Source organism: Bombyx mandarina, chromosome 28 (genome assembly GCF_030267445.1).
Source record: "Bombyx mandarina strain Sakado chromosome 28, ASM3026744v2".
Lineage (NCBI taxonomy): Eukaryota > Metazoa > Arthropoda > Insecta > Lepidoptera > Bombycidae > Bombyx > Bombyx mandarina.
Window position 1 is genome coordinate 939732 of NC_143233.1, and position 16480 is coordinate 956211.

At 38.0% G+C, this 16480-nt stretch overlaps 1 protein-coding gene and 1 non-coding gene across 2 annotated transcripts in view; both read right to left on the reverse strand.

Annotated features, from left to right (window-relative positions):
• Positions 1 to 16480, reverse strand: part of LOC114249836 (facilitated trehalose transporter Tret1) — a 127695-nt gene that overhangs the window by 63003 nt on the left and 48212 nt on the right. The gene's annotated exons all lie outside the window — the stretch shown is intronic.
• TRNAG-UCC (transfer RNA glycine (anticodon UCC)) lies at positions 1387 to 1458 on the reverse strand. Its single transcript has one exon. It is a non-coding gene; the product is annotated as a tRNA-Gly (tRNA).

Sequence of the window (16480 nt, forward strand, 5' to 3'; positions counted from 1 at the left end):
TAAAATCCATTCCGGCGTCTCCCATAGACGACAGATCTAGATAATCTTTATGAAACACATTTGATAACACCGGTATTTTGGGCTATCCAAAACTGCCTTTAATAATTCTAAGTAATCTTGAAGCACACCTCTCACTAGGCGAGTAATGTAACTTATACACGTTTGGACCACATCAGACGTAGTCACGTGTGACCTCTCAACAGTCATCACTCAATTGTAACTTCTTAGTACTAGACTGTAGTTGATGACTTGCTTATTAAACAAGAATTAGATTGTTTAAATCAATGTAGCCTTTCTTTATTGTTGTTCCGTGATCTTAAATCAGACATGCTGATGGTAGGAGGTCTTGTGAGTCCGAATTTGTAGGTACCACCACCCCGCCTATTTATGCCGTGAAGCAATAATGCGTTTCGGTTTGAAGGGCGGAGCACCCGTCGTACTGTTAACAGTGAGCCCTTAGAACTCACGTCTCAAGGTGGGTGGCGGCATTAACGTTGTAAATGTCTATGGGCTCCGGAAATGACAATGGGCTTGGTAAGAGAGTTTCAACTATGAATGTGGAAGGCTTTAGAGGAAGAGGTAGAGCTAAGAAGAAATTGATGGATTGCGTGAAAGACGATATGAGAGAGGAGTATGGAAGGAGAAAACATGTTGCGCCGACCCCAGGTTTTTTTTTTATTGCTTAGATGCGTGGACGAGCTCACAGCCCACCTGGTGTTAAGTGGTTACTGGAGCCCATAGACATCTACAACGTAAATGCGCCACCCACCTTGAGACATCAGTTCTAAGGTCTCAGTACAGTTACAACGGCTGCCCTGCCCTTCAAACCGAAACGCATTACTGCTTCACGGCAGAAATAGGCAGGGTGGTGGCACCTACCCGCGCGGACTCACAAGAGGTCCTACCACAAGTAAGATACCAGAAGTCTCCCAGTCACCACCAGGTGACTGGAAGAAGGGCAGGAGAATGATGATGATAACAAAGTGGCCACTTTCCATCGAACAAAACACTGCGAGTCGGCTCTTCAAGGCAACAAATGCATCCATAATACATGGTTCACGTCTTACAGTTTATGTCGGTCTTAAATACGAAATAAAAGATCTATTTTTAACTTTATAGTCTGTAACGCGCCTTTTCTGAGATTCATTATGTTACTAATGAAATTGACTTCGACGTACTTACTGTAACATACTAATCTACTATACGTAGAATTAACGATTTTGTTATAGATACGCAACGAGTTCACGTCCTATTTGAGGTTAAGTGGTATCAAAGCCAATGGACGACAGAGCGAGGAGAATGTTAGCATTTTGGCCTTAGTCAAAATCTCAACTGGATAGTCTATCTCAGAGGAGATGAATAAAATCTTAAAATTAAAAAAAAGCGTGCGTTGGCCGGGAATCGAACCCGGATCAACTGCTTGGAAGGCAACTATGCTGACCATTACACCACCAACGCTTATAGAGAAAAGTTTGAAAATTAAATAGAAAAACTATAAAATGTTAAGAATGATAATGTTTAAACAAGTGTAATCTTCTGTAGAGTTGTGAATAAACCAAATACAAACAAACAAAAGTATCCATTTTATGTTTTAAATAGTACGGGCGATTGTGGCATTTTAGGCACCCATCCATTTGCTAACTTAAGCTAATGAAAAAACACAATAACGTAATGATAAAATATACAAGTCCAATGCGTTCTTAGCATTTGTCAATATTTTTTCCGCGCCAATATCCAACCGATTTTTTTGTTATTCTAATCACGAGGCAAAAGCAATTAACACATACAGCCTAATTCATCTATCACGTATTAACAAAATCTCGTACAAACTTGTCAGTTTTTTCAGCATAATACCTAACACCATGTACGATGGTAAACAATCACCAATAAATGAACCGTATTGTTTGCTTACCGTTGCAATATGAAATAAATGCCAACAAGCAATACTTAAAAAAGTATAGTTACATAAAACCCAAAATCCTGCATTCCGTAACTTCGAACAATAACTGTGTCAAATAGAGACCTTTTTTTTCTTTTTTTTATTGCTTGGATGGGTGGACGAGCTCACAGCCCATCTGGTGTTAAATGGTTACTGGAGCCCATAGACATCCACAACGTAAATGCGCCACCCACCTTGAGATATAATTTCTATCTTAGCATCAGGTGGGCCGTATGCTCGTCTGCCTACAAAGGCGGTAAAAAAAAAAAGAACTCGCAAGAGGTCCTACCACCAGTAATTATGCAAATTATAATTTTGCGGATTTCATTTTTATAACACGATGTTATTCTTTTACTGTGGAAGTCAATCGTGAACATTTGTCAAGTACGTATTTCATTAGAAAAATTGGTACCCGCCTGCGGGACTCGAACACCGGTGCATCGCTACATACGAATGCACCGGACGTCTTGTCCTTTAGGCCACGACGATTTCAAAGCTGTTCAAATATTATGAATATTTCAACGCGTACACAATTCGTACCTGTGGACGCAAAACTCATATCGCTTACAGAAGAAAGATAACAGGAAAGTAACTCGATATGTGTGGTTTGGCGAAAATGACGTTCTCGCAGTATTTGCGGTTGCACTCTCTAGACTATAAGCCTGAAATGTGATCTTTGGCAAACCAGAATCGTTTAGCACGGAATTAAGTTTTGAGCTAGTAAATGAAAAATATTTACACACAAAAAAAAGACAAATTAAAAATCATAATATTTTGATTTTGTTTATTGCTTAGGTGGGTGGACGAGCTCACAGCCCACCTGGTGTTAAGTGGTAACTGGAGCCCACAGACATCTACGACGTAAATGCGCCACCCACCTTGAGATATCAGTTCTAAGGTGTCAGTATAGGCATAACGGCTGCCCCACCCTTCAAACCGAAACGCATTACTGCTTTACGGCAGAAATAGGCAGGGTGGTGGTATCTACCCGCGCGGACTCACAAGAGGTCCTACCGCCAGTTATTACGCAAATTATAATTTTGCGGGTTTCATTTTTATTACACGATGTTATTCCTTCACCGTGGAAGTCAATCGTGAACATTTGTTGAGTACGCATTTAATTAGAAAAATTGGTACCCGCCTGGGATTCGAGCACCGGTGCATCGCTCAACACGAATGCACCGGACGTCTTATCCCTTAGGCCACGACGACTTCGACTGTCTCTTTTTTTCTTTACCTATTCGTTGTTAGCCTAAGAGGCTATTCCAGTTACGCCCGGACGGATAGCTGAGCTCACGGGCTCAAGGGGATCAAAATCATGTTCAAAGATTCCGTTACAAACATACATACCTCTGAAGCTAATAAAAGCGTATTAAAATAAAGAGGATTATCAAATATCTTTAATTCGCAGAATCCTGGCACCGAAGCAAGACCCTGCGGTAGTCGTTTGACTGACGAAACGATCAAACTGATAACGCCATTGCAATATATAATGATTGTTTTATGACAATCATTTTGTAAATGTTGTAGATTATCTCGCTGCCAAAAGGAAAACGTTGCCAAATTCGTATTTCAAGGTATTCACTAAAATAGGTCTTACAAGAATCTTGAAATCTATATACGGACTTATTGCACGTAATATGAGTCTTGGAACACCTACGCGAGAGATGTTATTTTGGATATTTAAGGCACTACTTTTGTAGTTATGTGCGCGGAATACCGGATTGAGTTTAGTTCAAACATGAACTTCCCAGTTCTTTTGCTGAATAATTGCAGAGCTGTTGAAGAAGGACTGTGCTGGTTATATCTATGAGCATCGATGAGCTATACAATAAGCGAACTAGTTCACCGCTTATCCGATTCATGTTTTTATCGCCTTTGTAGACAGGAGAGCACACGGCCAGGTGAGTGGTCACCGTTGCTTATGGACTTCAGTAAGGAATACTCTCTGTAAGCCTAGTTTGAAGAAGGATATGTTTATAGCGCCCGGGAAAGGCACTGGAGGGGACTTCATTCCTGAGCTAAATTGGGGTTCTTTTTCCTAATCGAACACTCTTGACAGAGTGGTCGTTGCATCAGTTGAATCCTGCGACACCGATGCTCTCACGATGCGATGCCATGTGGCACGGTGTTTTGCAGAGTGATGGGAGTACGTAAGACATCTCAGTGAGTGAACGCAGCAGTCCCGAATAGTATGAATGAACTTTGCTACGATGGCCCATGGTGTAGTCAGCCTCCAGGCAATAGTTCCTTTTGATAAAGACTATTGATGGTCGCAATAGTCGTAAAAACCACATTCGAGATAACAGGTTTGATTACCATCAACACTACAACCGGTCACCAGACCAATGAGGCCTAATCGGTGAATCCGTCGGTCAGTCAGCCCTTACCACAAAACCCCTTATCAAATTCCTCTTCAAAAATCGGTAAATTAACATTGTATTTTGTCTACATTTGGCTAGTGATATTTTCGGCCTGGGTATATCCTCTCTACAACTGTATACACTTGTAAAATCATCCACCAACCCACCGAATACATCATTTAATCATCTCACACTCATAAATTGAACGAAGAAAGTCCTCGTGTGTTTTACAGTCAGTGTAACGAAATAAAATAGGGACCTGCCCTAAAATTGAATTGTCGTAAACCAGTCGTTTTGCAGCGTGACCTAGTGACGGAGAATTATGGCTTTATAGAGGAATGCTAGGGCTGGAGTCATTACTTTGTTTTATTAGGGAACGGAGTAGCTTTTGCTTTGGTATATTTTAGATATTGGACGCTTTTCTAGCCTACTCTGGCAGGGATGTGTGTCTCAATCATTTTTTTTTCTCCTACCTAAGCTGATAGCCTTGAGAGGCTACTTCTGCGGAACCTTAACTAGTAGGTGAGCTCACGGGGCTCAAACCTGAGGACGTTGCTAACACGAACTCTAGCAAGAGCCGTGCTTCGCAGAATCTACCACAGGATCGGAAACGCGACCCACTGAGAAGATCCGGCGAGAAACTCAGTGGACTGTATCTGAGGGTTAATTTACTAGTCGAGCCCTTCGTCGCAAGCGACGGGTTCGACGAGAACGGTGATCGGTGCTTGAGTTTCCTAAAAGCACCGTTAGTGGATCGGGAGGATTCGAAATGACTGCTTTCTATTCTTTCCGCAGAATCGGGAATGGTCTCAATCAAAAAGAAATTGCCACTTTTATATTTAATAGCGTACCGCCCCGGCTTCGCTTGCGTAGTAGCGCACGCGATTTAAAGAATTTTAGGTATTTTTTTACAGATTGGGTTACATTATTGAAGTTTTAGTAAGGATCCCTATTTTTTTGGAAAATATTATAAATATAGCCTATGTCACTAAGGGTTAGTGTAGCTTGCCAACAGTAAAAGAATTTTGTAAATCGGTTCAGTCGTTTCGGAGCCAATTCAATACAAACAAACAATCAAATCTTTCCTCTTTATAATATTATAATACTTCAATGAATGTAAAATTAAAATTGTGCTTTGCAATGGATCGCAAAAACAAAAAAGCTTTTATCGGAATTCGACTTTTGTAAATATTTTAAGGGTTAAATCTAGTGATGGATCAGTCGTGTCATCATTATAAGATATTGAATTGATTTTAGGTTAAGTAGAACATGAAAACAAAAAGTGATTGAAGATTCGTTAATTTTAAAAAGTACGATTTTGGATATTATCTGAAAACATTTATATATCTGTGGCTCCTCAGAATGTCCTATGACGAAATACTGTCAAAACGTTCAGAAATGTAATTACAGCGAAGTACTCTTGATGCGACATTGTTTAAGGCTAGGGCTACCAGACTACAGAAGTTTTCCTGATCCGTTGGGAATTTTGTAAATATTAATCGTTAATCAGAGATACATGATAAAAATTTAAACACATTGAAATTACAAACTGTGGAAGGAACTGCAAAAATCACAAATAAATATACATAATTAAATAACTATACTGTTTATAAAATATAAAATAAACCTTAACAAAACTAGTGGTGATTTAATAGTATGGCATTAATTACACCACAAAACAAATATTTAGATACTTTAAATATTTGATCTGGTAACCCTCATATTTAATAAATTTACAACACAATACTCTAATTACGCCTCATTAAGATTTCGAAGATTCAATCGAGTGTGGTAAGAAAGGGACCAGATAATAATTTCTTAGAATTATTTCGAAGCAACAATAAGATGTTCCTAGAATATGACGTGTATAAATTAAATACATTTTTTATTTTTTTTATTGCTGAGATGTGTGGACGAGCTCACAGTCCACCTGGTGAGGGAGGGTGGTGGTATCCGTGCGGACTCAGAAGAGGTCCTACCACCAGTAAAGTTGCGTCTCGTCGTCGCTGCTTGCTTCCAAGGCAGCTACACGTCGAGCGATGTTCCTCCATTGGAGGGGTTGTTGGCATTACGAGCACATTGCACTACGGTGGCTTTCGTAGTGCTGGTGATGAGGTCAATCCAGACCGACCTTGAGGTCTTCTGCTTTCTATACGACAGATTAGATACTGTAAGAGACCTCTGGATAAGGCTAAAGGTTATGTAACTATCACGTCATATACAGTTATGGAGTGACGCAGCAAGATGTTCTTATTAGTCGCTGATATCTAAGCTTTCACTTTACGACATATGCACGACGTGTAAGTCACATGTCTATCTATGCGCCCTTCTGTGTAAATATCAATAAAGCTGTTGCAATGTGCTTTTCTATTTTATTACGCAACCCAACTAATTAATGATCTAATTAGTTGTTTGTCTGTTTCTGTTTTTAAATACAAGGTCAAACAATTTTATCTCTTATCAACCGAATGATCATGGTTCTATACTCTTCGCATATACGAGTGTTACTGTGTTACTTATAATATTTGCTATGTGTATGTGCTATAATTCTCATGTTGTATTTGTTATTTTAGTTATGTGTTATTTGTTCTACACACACTCATCACTTTTTATTATTATTCTCATAATCCTCTCGCAGGTCTGCTGGAAGAGATTTCTCAAAGAAATAAGCAGTGCCTTTGTACATAATTTTCCTATTACTCTGTACTGTGTCTTGTTTTCTGTGTGTACATAAATAAATAAATAAATAAAATCTAAATCTATGATAGTATTTTTTTTAAGGGAACGATATAACTCAGAAGATTAAAAGGTAATGGGTATATTATCGGCGAGCTGGTGTTAGAACGATGATCCCTGTGCTTCGTGCGAGTTTTTAACGTTCTCGATAGCGTAAAAGTTAACTCTAATTAGTAGGTATGCAGTTGGTACCAGCGGAAAACATATGCTAACGTTCCAACTTTTTTTTTTATTGCTTAGATGGGTGGACGAGCTCACAGCCCACCTGATGTTAAGTGGTTACTGGAGCTCATAGACATCCACAACGTAAATGCGCCACCCATCTTGAGATATAAGTTCTAAGGTCTCACGTATAGTTACAACGGCTGCCCCACCCTCCAAACCGAAACGCATTACTGCTTCACGGCAGAAATAGGCAGGGTTAAATAGCGTAAAAGTTAACTCAAATTTCTCCATACAAATTTGAGTTAACTTTTACGCTAGCGAGAACGTTAAAAAACTCGCGCTAAGTACCCCGAATGTTGCTATCCGGAACTTGTCAAGCGAGTTTATCGTGTAAATATTGTTAACGCGATTCACGGTTTTTCATCTAATATCTTCTGTTCTATGATATCTACCGCAACGCTTTCATTGATTGTTGATTGTGTAGACCCTGACGTGTGTTACTGTCAAATCCATCCAAGAGCATACTCGTACGCTCTAGAGATCACTCAAACAAAGTTACGAATGTCGCATTACGTAATATCATGGTAACCTTCTTCTTCTGAACGATTAACTCTTACAGTGTTTATCGCATCTTTGAAAAAATATATATTTTTATTGTCCTCGTAGGCAGATGAACGGCCTACCTGATGGTGAGTGATAACCGTCGCCCATGGACGTCGGCAACGATAGGCGCAGAGCTAAGCAGCTGCCAACCGTCAAGGGCTCTCCACAAGCCTCGTTTGAAGAAGGACATGTCATAGTGCTCGCGAAACACCGTGGAGGTGGGCTAATTCCAAAACCGGATTTCATAGCTAGGATTTTATTAAATCACTATGAATTAAATTTAGTTTAAGATTGAAGAGATCAATGTTACTTTTTTTGTTTTTAGTCGGTTGAATTTAGATACTTTTTTTTTCCTACCTAAGCTGGTAACCTTGAGAGGCTATGCCAGCGTAATCGAGCGACTAGGTGAGCTCACGGGGCTCAAAGCGGGAGTGTTGCTAATACTAGCCCTAGCAAGATTACTGCTTCGCAGAATCTACAACTGGATCGGAAACGCGACCCACTGATTAATTTTTTTCTTTTCCTACCTAAGCTGATAGCCTTGAGAGACTATTTCAGCGGAACCTTAACTATTAGGTGAGCTCACGGGGCTCAAACCTGAGGACGTTGCTAACACGAACCCTAGCAAGAGCTGTGCTTCGCAGAATCTACCACCGGATCGGAAACGCGAGCCACTGAGAAGATCCGACGAGAAACTCAGTGGGCTAGAACACTCAACACAATATTGCACAACTGTAATTCAGATAGACAGACGGACTAATAGACGCCAGGCTAAGTAGCTACTGGAAGCCAAGTTAATCTGGCCATCTTGTGTCCGCTTTCCTTACAAACCACAGGTTTACGAGCATAACGTCTAAACCAGTTTACTGCTAGAACCGATAAACAGAAATGTATTTTACACGTCCACAAATACGCATTTAAATTTCATACTGAATATAGAATACTGTGTTTGCATCCGCCATGCAAAACTAGACTTGCAGGAGAGGGAGAAAGTGTCTTAATCTGTAGCAAAAACTTCAAGTTTTTTGTTTAAATCCATAAAATATAAAGATAGATTAAAAATGCGAAAGTAACTCTGTTTGTCTGTCTATTTTTCCCGCCATAACTATTGATGAAAGATTAGATTTTTTGTTTGTTGCATTCTTTCTTTCATGTTTCCGAAGCGAAGCGAAGGCGGGTTTATAGTATTTTTATACATTAGAAGTAATTAAAAGTCAATTTCAATTATTTCCTCGACGCACTTATGAACATTAATTAGACTATTAAACGTAATAGTTTTAATAATCACATGTAAGTCAACAGTCGTCGTAACCTCAACTCGCAAACATTCTTTTCTCATACCACATTATGTGGGGTCGAGGCAGCATGTCCTGTTGCATTTGGCATAACTTTTACGAGCGACCATCAGCCTTTTTTTATTGCTAAGATGGGTGGACGAGCTCACGGCCGAGTTGATCTTAAATGGTTACCGCAGCCCATAGACATCTACAATGTAAATTCCGCCACCCACCTTGAGACATGAGTAAGGTCTCACTTTTAACAGTACAACGGCTGCGCCACCCTTCAAACCGAAACGCATTACTGCTTCACGGCAGAAATAGGCAGGGCGATGGTACCTACCCGTGCGGACTCACAAGACGTCCCAGCACCAGTAAAAAGCTTGACCCTCCTTGGGATAACCCAAGTAGTATCTGCAGTAGTTTAGTCCGTCTCATAAGAAACAATTTTTCTGTTTAATTCTTCGGCCGCGGACGTTGCGCATCGTGAATGCATTTCTTTAAACACATGTCGTTACGATCATGCAGTAAGCGCGTAATGTAAATATTTTTACAAGAACGTAACACGAGTTAATGATTCTAACGTGTTATCTAATCGAAGGTTTATCGTACTTCAACAGGAAATACATGTTTGTATGTAACACGACGGAAACGAGGAAATCATAGAGCTAATAACATATTTAATAGCGTTAAGGGTAGCCGAGCGCCTATTAAAGAGCGAGAAAAATTCCGATACTATTAAGGTTTTCGTCTCGAAGTGATTTGATTTAAAAAAAAAAACTTTAAATTTAAGGCACGACAAACCGTGCTACGCTTGCCCATTAACGGGTTTAAAAAAAAACAGAGAAGCCTTTTTGCCGCGCAAAATAAAAACATCACTCGTACGCTACTTCGCTACATTTGACGTCAATGACAAGAAGTGATGAGCTAAATCATAGACAATACATCAACACTTCTTCTTCTTCTCAGTCGTGTCACTCTTGACAGAGTGGTCGTGATCGTCATGTAGTGTTGGAAGGGGCAGACTTGATGCGTCTCACGATGTCCCGCCATCTCTCCCTGTCGAGGCTATTTTACTGCACTCATTTAGGGGACCTCCCACTGCAGTTTTAATTTGGTCGGTCCACCGCATTGGTAGCCTCCCGCGCGGTCTTGTACCATCAACGCTTCCCTGTACAACGAGGCGTTCTATGGACCGGCCATCTCGTCGCGAAACGTGTCCGAAGAAATTCACCATTCGAGACTGTACTATACCAAATAGATAAATAGACAAATAGAATCGGCATCAAGCAGCGTCTATTTGGTATAGTACATCAACAATCATTAATATTCGACAAAGCTACTAATCGTAATAAATTTAAATAGTTCGTCGCACAATTGTCGAAGTTAAACCCTAGTCCATGAACTTTTATTTAGATATATCTTATTTTTTACGATACTGAAAAAAAAATTTTTTTTAGAGTTAAAGCTTAAATTTATCAGAAGCTACTACACAAAATAAAACAGCTTACAAAAAAAGAAGAAAATGTCACTAATTGTTTTCATTTTTTAGTAAAGAAAACTAACCATTATCAGCATTATAACACCTTTTACTTATTTAAGAGATCGATTGTTTTCCGTGTGATCTTAAGCTCGCATTACTCCACTTGTCAAAATCAATCAATATTTTTTCCTAAACCATATTTGAGAGCCGATTAGAACACAAATCCCGGTCCAACAATATATATAGATGCATACGTATACCATATAAATACATACGTATGAACACAAAACGTTTCTGGTAGACATTACCGAACACTGCATATAGCCGGCCACTTGAAGCGCGTTCGCAATGTCGCACGACAAAAAAAAACTATTAAGTGTGGCGGTAGCCATTACAGAACTAATTTGTAGCCCGCCGCTTGCGACGAAGGGCTCGATGAGCGAATTAACCCATAGACATAGCCCACTGAGTTTCTCACCGGATCTTCTCAGTTGGTCCCGTTTCCGATCCGATGGTAGATTCTGCGAAGCACTGCTCTTGCTAGGGTCAGTGTTAGCATCACTCCGGTTTGAGCCCCGTGACTCCCTACCTAAACTGGAACTAAGCAGGAAAAAAAAAGAGAGAGAGAGGTGATATTACCCGGTAGACCGACGGTCCGAATGTTGTTGTTCGGAACTTGTATATAAGCAAGCTTATCTTGAAAATATCGTAAGCGAGATCCAGGCATCTGTCAAATATCTTGTGTTCTGTAATGGTTACCACCACACATCTTGCGTTGTATGATGGCTACCTGCCACATTTAGTTATTAAAAAATTCATTCAAGCATATAATATTGTATTTCCATTCCATTCCATTCGCATGTCGTAGATATTAAGGTTATTAATGATATTATACTATTTTTACAGTTAAATATATTATACACTGGCCGACATCATTTTCCTTGTTCAAGTTCTGATTATTTTTTTCCACTAATTTGGTAGTGCTGATCACGAAATTATACCTCATTTTATCGTATCACATCAGGTTTTTAAAAAAGTTAAGACATTGGCTATTTTAAATTTTTTGATTAAAATAAATTAAATTTTAGATTTTGGCGCTCTTTTCTCGAATCGTGCGACCTCTCGTGAGGAAATATATTATTTGCAACAACGACACACCCATTCGAAACAAGTTACATGCAAATAAACCTCTACAGTTACTTTGTTTATAAACTTTTTACTGAAATTAGTGTGTTTATTTTTAAAAAATTCTTACGTTTTACTTATATATATTTTTTATATTTTTGTTTACTTATATACAAAATTTCCATGCTTCTTGTACGAGTGGGACAGTAGAGCACGAGACAAGCACTACGTTCAAAAATAATGGAATCCTTGTAAAAATTTCAAAGTAGGAACAAAAAACGTTATACGAAAAAAATTAATTAGTCCTGAAAAAATTTTACTACCTCCGCTTCATATCAAACTCGGTATGATGAAAGAGTTCGTTAAAGCATTGGATAAAAACAATGCTAGTTTTGAATACCTGTGTAAAAGAATTCCAAGATTATCTGATACAAAAATTAAAGAAGGAGTGTTCGATGGATCGCAAATCAGATCTTTGATGGCTGATGAAAAATTTGATGCCACAATGAATAACACTGAATCAGATGCTTGGCTGGCATTCAAAGATGCTGTCAACAATTTTCTAGAAAATAATAAACATCCCGACTGTAAAAATAAGGTTGCAAACTTATTGGATAAGTATCAAAAATTGGGGTGTAATATGAGCATAAAACTCCACTTTCTAGATTCACATGTGGACTTTTTTCCTGATAATCTTGGTGATTACAGTGAAGAGCAGGGAGAAAGGTTTCATCAGGACATAAAAACTATGGAGACCAGGTACCAAGGTCGATGGAATGTGAATGTGATGGCTGATTACTGCTGGTCACTGACACGTGATATTACTGAAGATACTCACAAAAAAACTACACCCAGACGTAACTTTGTCGCGAAACGTAAAAGATGTCACTCTAAATAGTCCTGCAGCATTGTTTAAACTCAGTGTTTTCTTTGTAAATGTTCAAATATATGTTTTTGTAGTATGATTATTGATTTTTTGGTTAAATTTTGAAAAAAAATGCCTTTTCCTTCTTTTAAAAAAATCTGATGTGATAGGGCAAATATGTAGGTGTTTTTGTGTTTAAAATAGTATAAATTGGTGATATTTGTGGCTCAAATACAAACAACTTTCAAAAAATGTTCATTTGTCGGCCGGTGTTATTTTTGCCATCATATTATTTCAACACATAAGCAGAGTGGTGGAAAGTATCACAACCCTACGTATTTAAGACCTGAAGCAGTAACGCATTTGGATTTGAAGGGTACTCAGCCGATGTACTCTAAAACTGAGATCTTAGAATTTGTCTCTCAAAGTGTGTAGCAGGATTGACATTTTTATGTCTATAGGCTTCAGTAGCCACTTAACATTAGATAGGCCGTGAGCTCGTCCATCTATCGAAGCAATAAATAAAAAAAAAGGTGTTTTAATTATATTTACTACTCACAAAAATTTAGTAAACACCTTAAGCACCAGGAGTTCCCTAATAATTGAATACTGAGTGAAAGATTTAAGGTTTTAGTTCTGTATTAATCATCTTCACTACATAGTATAAAACAAAGTCGCTTTCTCTGTCCCTATATCTCTATGTATGCTTAAATCTTTAAAACTACGCAACGTATTTTGATGCAGTTTTTTTTAATATATAGAGTGATTGAAGAGGAAGGTTTATATGTATAATAACATCCATTAAATAGTGGAGAAGTTAATAATAAATTACAGTTTCCGAAGCGAAGCGAGGGTGGGTCGCTAGTAACAAAATAAAATGGTGTATGTTTGTGTCCTATACGCGCATAATAAGCATGTTCCATTACAAGTAAATACGAACCCATAATGAAACACAGCGCCTACAAAAAAAAGTATCGCCTGAAATAACAACACAAAATATCGTTGACCATTGGAGACGCACCCCATATCGAGTATCAGAAACAAGCATTGCTTTCTTCAAAGCACAGAGAACGTTATGCAACGCTATCGCATTGTAATTCCGTCTTTAAATCACAAGATTTAAGGTTCATATTCTCGTACAGACGCCACAAATACCTTTCATTTTAAGACCCTTGAAACATCAGATGATAAATAGCTTTGTTTTGAATTATTTAGTTCGAATTGTTCAATATTGTGTTTATAATATGAATTATAAAGGCATTTTACACACATACTATGTTAAGAGCCGTAATGTTGGGAAAAACGTGAAAGCTGTGATAATAATAACTACTAGAGGTCCCGCAGTAGTCGAAATTCGACTATAATTAATTGGAATTGTAAATTTGTACACTATTATGATTGTATTTTATACTTCTATAAACACAAATTTCGCCAAGACTACACTATAAAAAATATTAACAAAGACAAACAATATTTAATCTATTCTCAATTTGACAACAGACGTCAAGAACAAAAGTTTGGCAATAAATAGTATGCATGCGTGTGTGCGTCAAATACATGGTATGTAGTGTGTGTAATGTTTTCTTTATTGATTTAATGTATCTTTTATGCATTATTTTAAAAATATATTAGCATTGTGCACTTCTTCTCTATATTCTCTTATAAGTGTGGAAAATTTCATACTCCTCCGTCCGCGCAATTTTCGTAAAAAGGGATACAAAGTTTTTGCTTCACGTATTAATATATAGATATTAATAACTGGGAACAAATCACGCACGGTCATCCGGTGTCGATTTAGGATTCCCTGTGTTACCACCCTGGTACCAGACACTGATAAACATACTTACATACTTATAAATATATAGGTAGATTAGATTCACTCATCTTGACAGTACGAAAAATAAATAAAAATCACAAATTTTCCTAATTTAAATTTGGAATTATCTTCTTTAAAATTTAAACTTATAATGATACTATATAATAGGTAATAGTATAGCCAAAGAGATTTCATTACGAGTTCATACATATTATAATGCGAAAAGACTTTTTCCCCAACCTATTATAAATCTGCAGTGGTTTTTACGGATGTTCCGTTATAACTACTGAACCACGCATCCGATTAACTTGAAACTTGGTATCCATGTAGAAAATATATGTACTTAATGGATAGGCTAACATTAATATATGTGTTGGACTCCCTACACCAGTTGCGGGGGCGTTAATGATGAGAATCTTTGTGGGGGTGAGAAATAATAATGTTAATTTTAAACGCCCAGCGAAGCGGACGGGTACAGCTAGTTAGTTTATAGATCTAATCTATAGATATTTTAATACTATAATTCGAAACAATAAATATTTGTTTTGCTCTCAAACTACCATTAGATCCGTGTCTGTCTTCCGCAATGCTCGCTATCAGTAATGTAGATCTGAAATAGTTGAGACAAGAACACGATTGCGGGAACGCCTTTCAATACCAAGTAATTGCATATAATTGCTTCAATAAAAGTTTTATTGTTTTCGATCTATCGGTTTACTGGTTAACTGTTATTTATTGAGCGTAGTCACGATCCAATGTACCGTCGGCAAGAAAAGCACGAAATAAATAAAATTATTTTTTCGTTAATTAATCTGACAGAATCTTTCGGATCTATTGGTTTAATTTAAGGGATCCAGGATTTGCTGGTGGTAGGACCTCTTGTGAGTCCGCACGGGTAGGTACCACCACCCTACCTATTTCTGCCGTAAAGCAATAATGCGTTTCGGTTTGAAGGGTGGTGGGGCAGCCGTCATACTGCCCTATACTGAGGCACTGGAATGAAGTCCATGTTGGCTCAAGACCAGCCATGGGCAATGTAAAATAAATAAAATGAACTGCTTTTTTTAAGAAAGATTTTGTATTACTTATACTTCATATGGAATTTAATTTTAAAATAAAAATTAATTATTATTATTAAATAAATATTTCAGCTTCGATTCTAACACTTTTAAATACCTACTATAGGCTATTTGGTTTCGCCAATCCAAGGCGCACGATTTTCTAAAAGATTTATAAAATTTATAGTTGATATTTTTTTACTAACCGTACGAAATCGGTATTAATGTTAATTCGCTCTCATTAAGAGCCTCTCAGAGTATAATATTCTAGCAACACAACGTTAAATGTTTGATAACAACGTAATTATAGGAAAGACATAGCGTTACGAAGTATGCGTTACAAATAACTACATAACACATGACACAATAAAAAATGCAGGTTTTTTTTTTTTTTATTGCTTAATTGGGTGGACGAGCTTACAGCCCACCTGGTGTTAAGTGGTTACTGGAGCCCATAGATATCCACAACGTAAATGCGCCACCCACCTTGAGATACAAGTTCTAAGGTCTCAAGTATAGTTACGACGGCTGCCCCACCCTTCAAACCGAAACGCATTACTGCTTCACGGCAGAAATAGGCAGGGTGGTGGTACCCACCCGCGCGGACTCACAAGAGGTCCTACCACCAGTAAAGTTTATTGCATCTACCGGTGAATGAGTTGACGGCACATGCGATATTACTGGAGCCGGTTACATATCAATGAGATGACCGCCACATTAACATTTGAGATTTTTGGCGTGTATTATTTTTATTACATTGTTATTATTATTATTTCTCGATCAAGGAAGTCATATTTGAACTAAGAACCTAGTAAATTTTATCAAAAAAATCGATACCTTCCTGCGGGATTCGAACACGGACACATACGCATCGCACGATACGATTACGCCGGACGTCTTATCTATTACGCCACAAGGATTAAAACAAACTAGTTGTCGCCTGGTGGTCGAAATTCGAAGGTCGAACTAATTTAAATTAGAAGATTGCAAATTATTATGGTTCTATTGTCAAAGCCTTTATATACTGCTACAATCAGAGCTTTCGCCAAG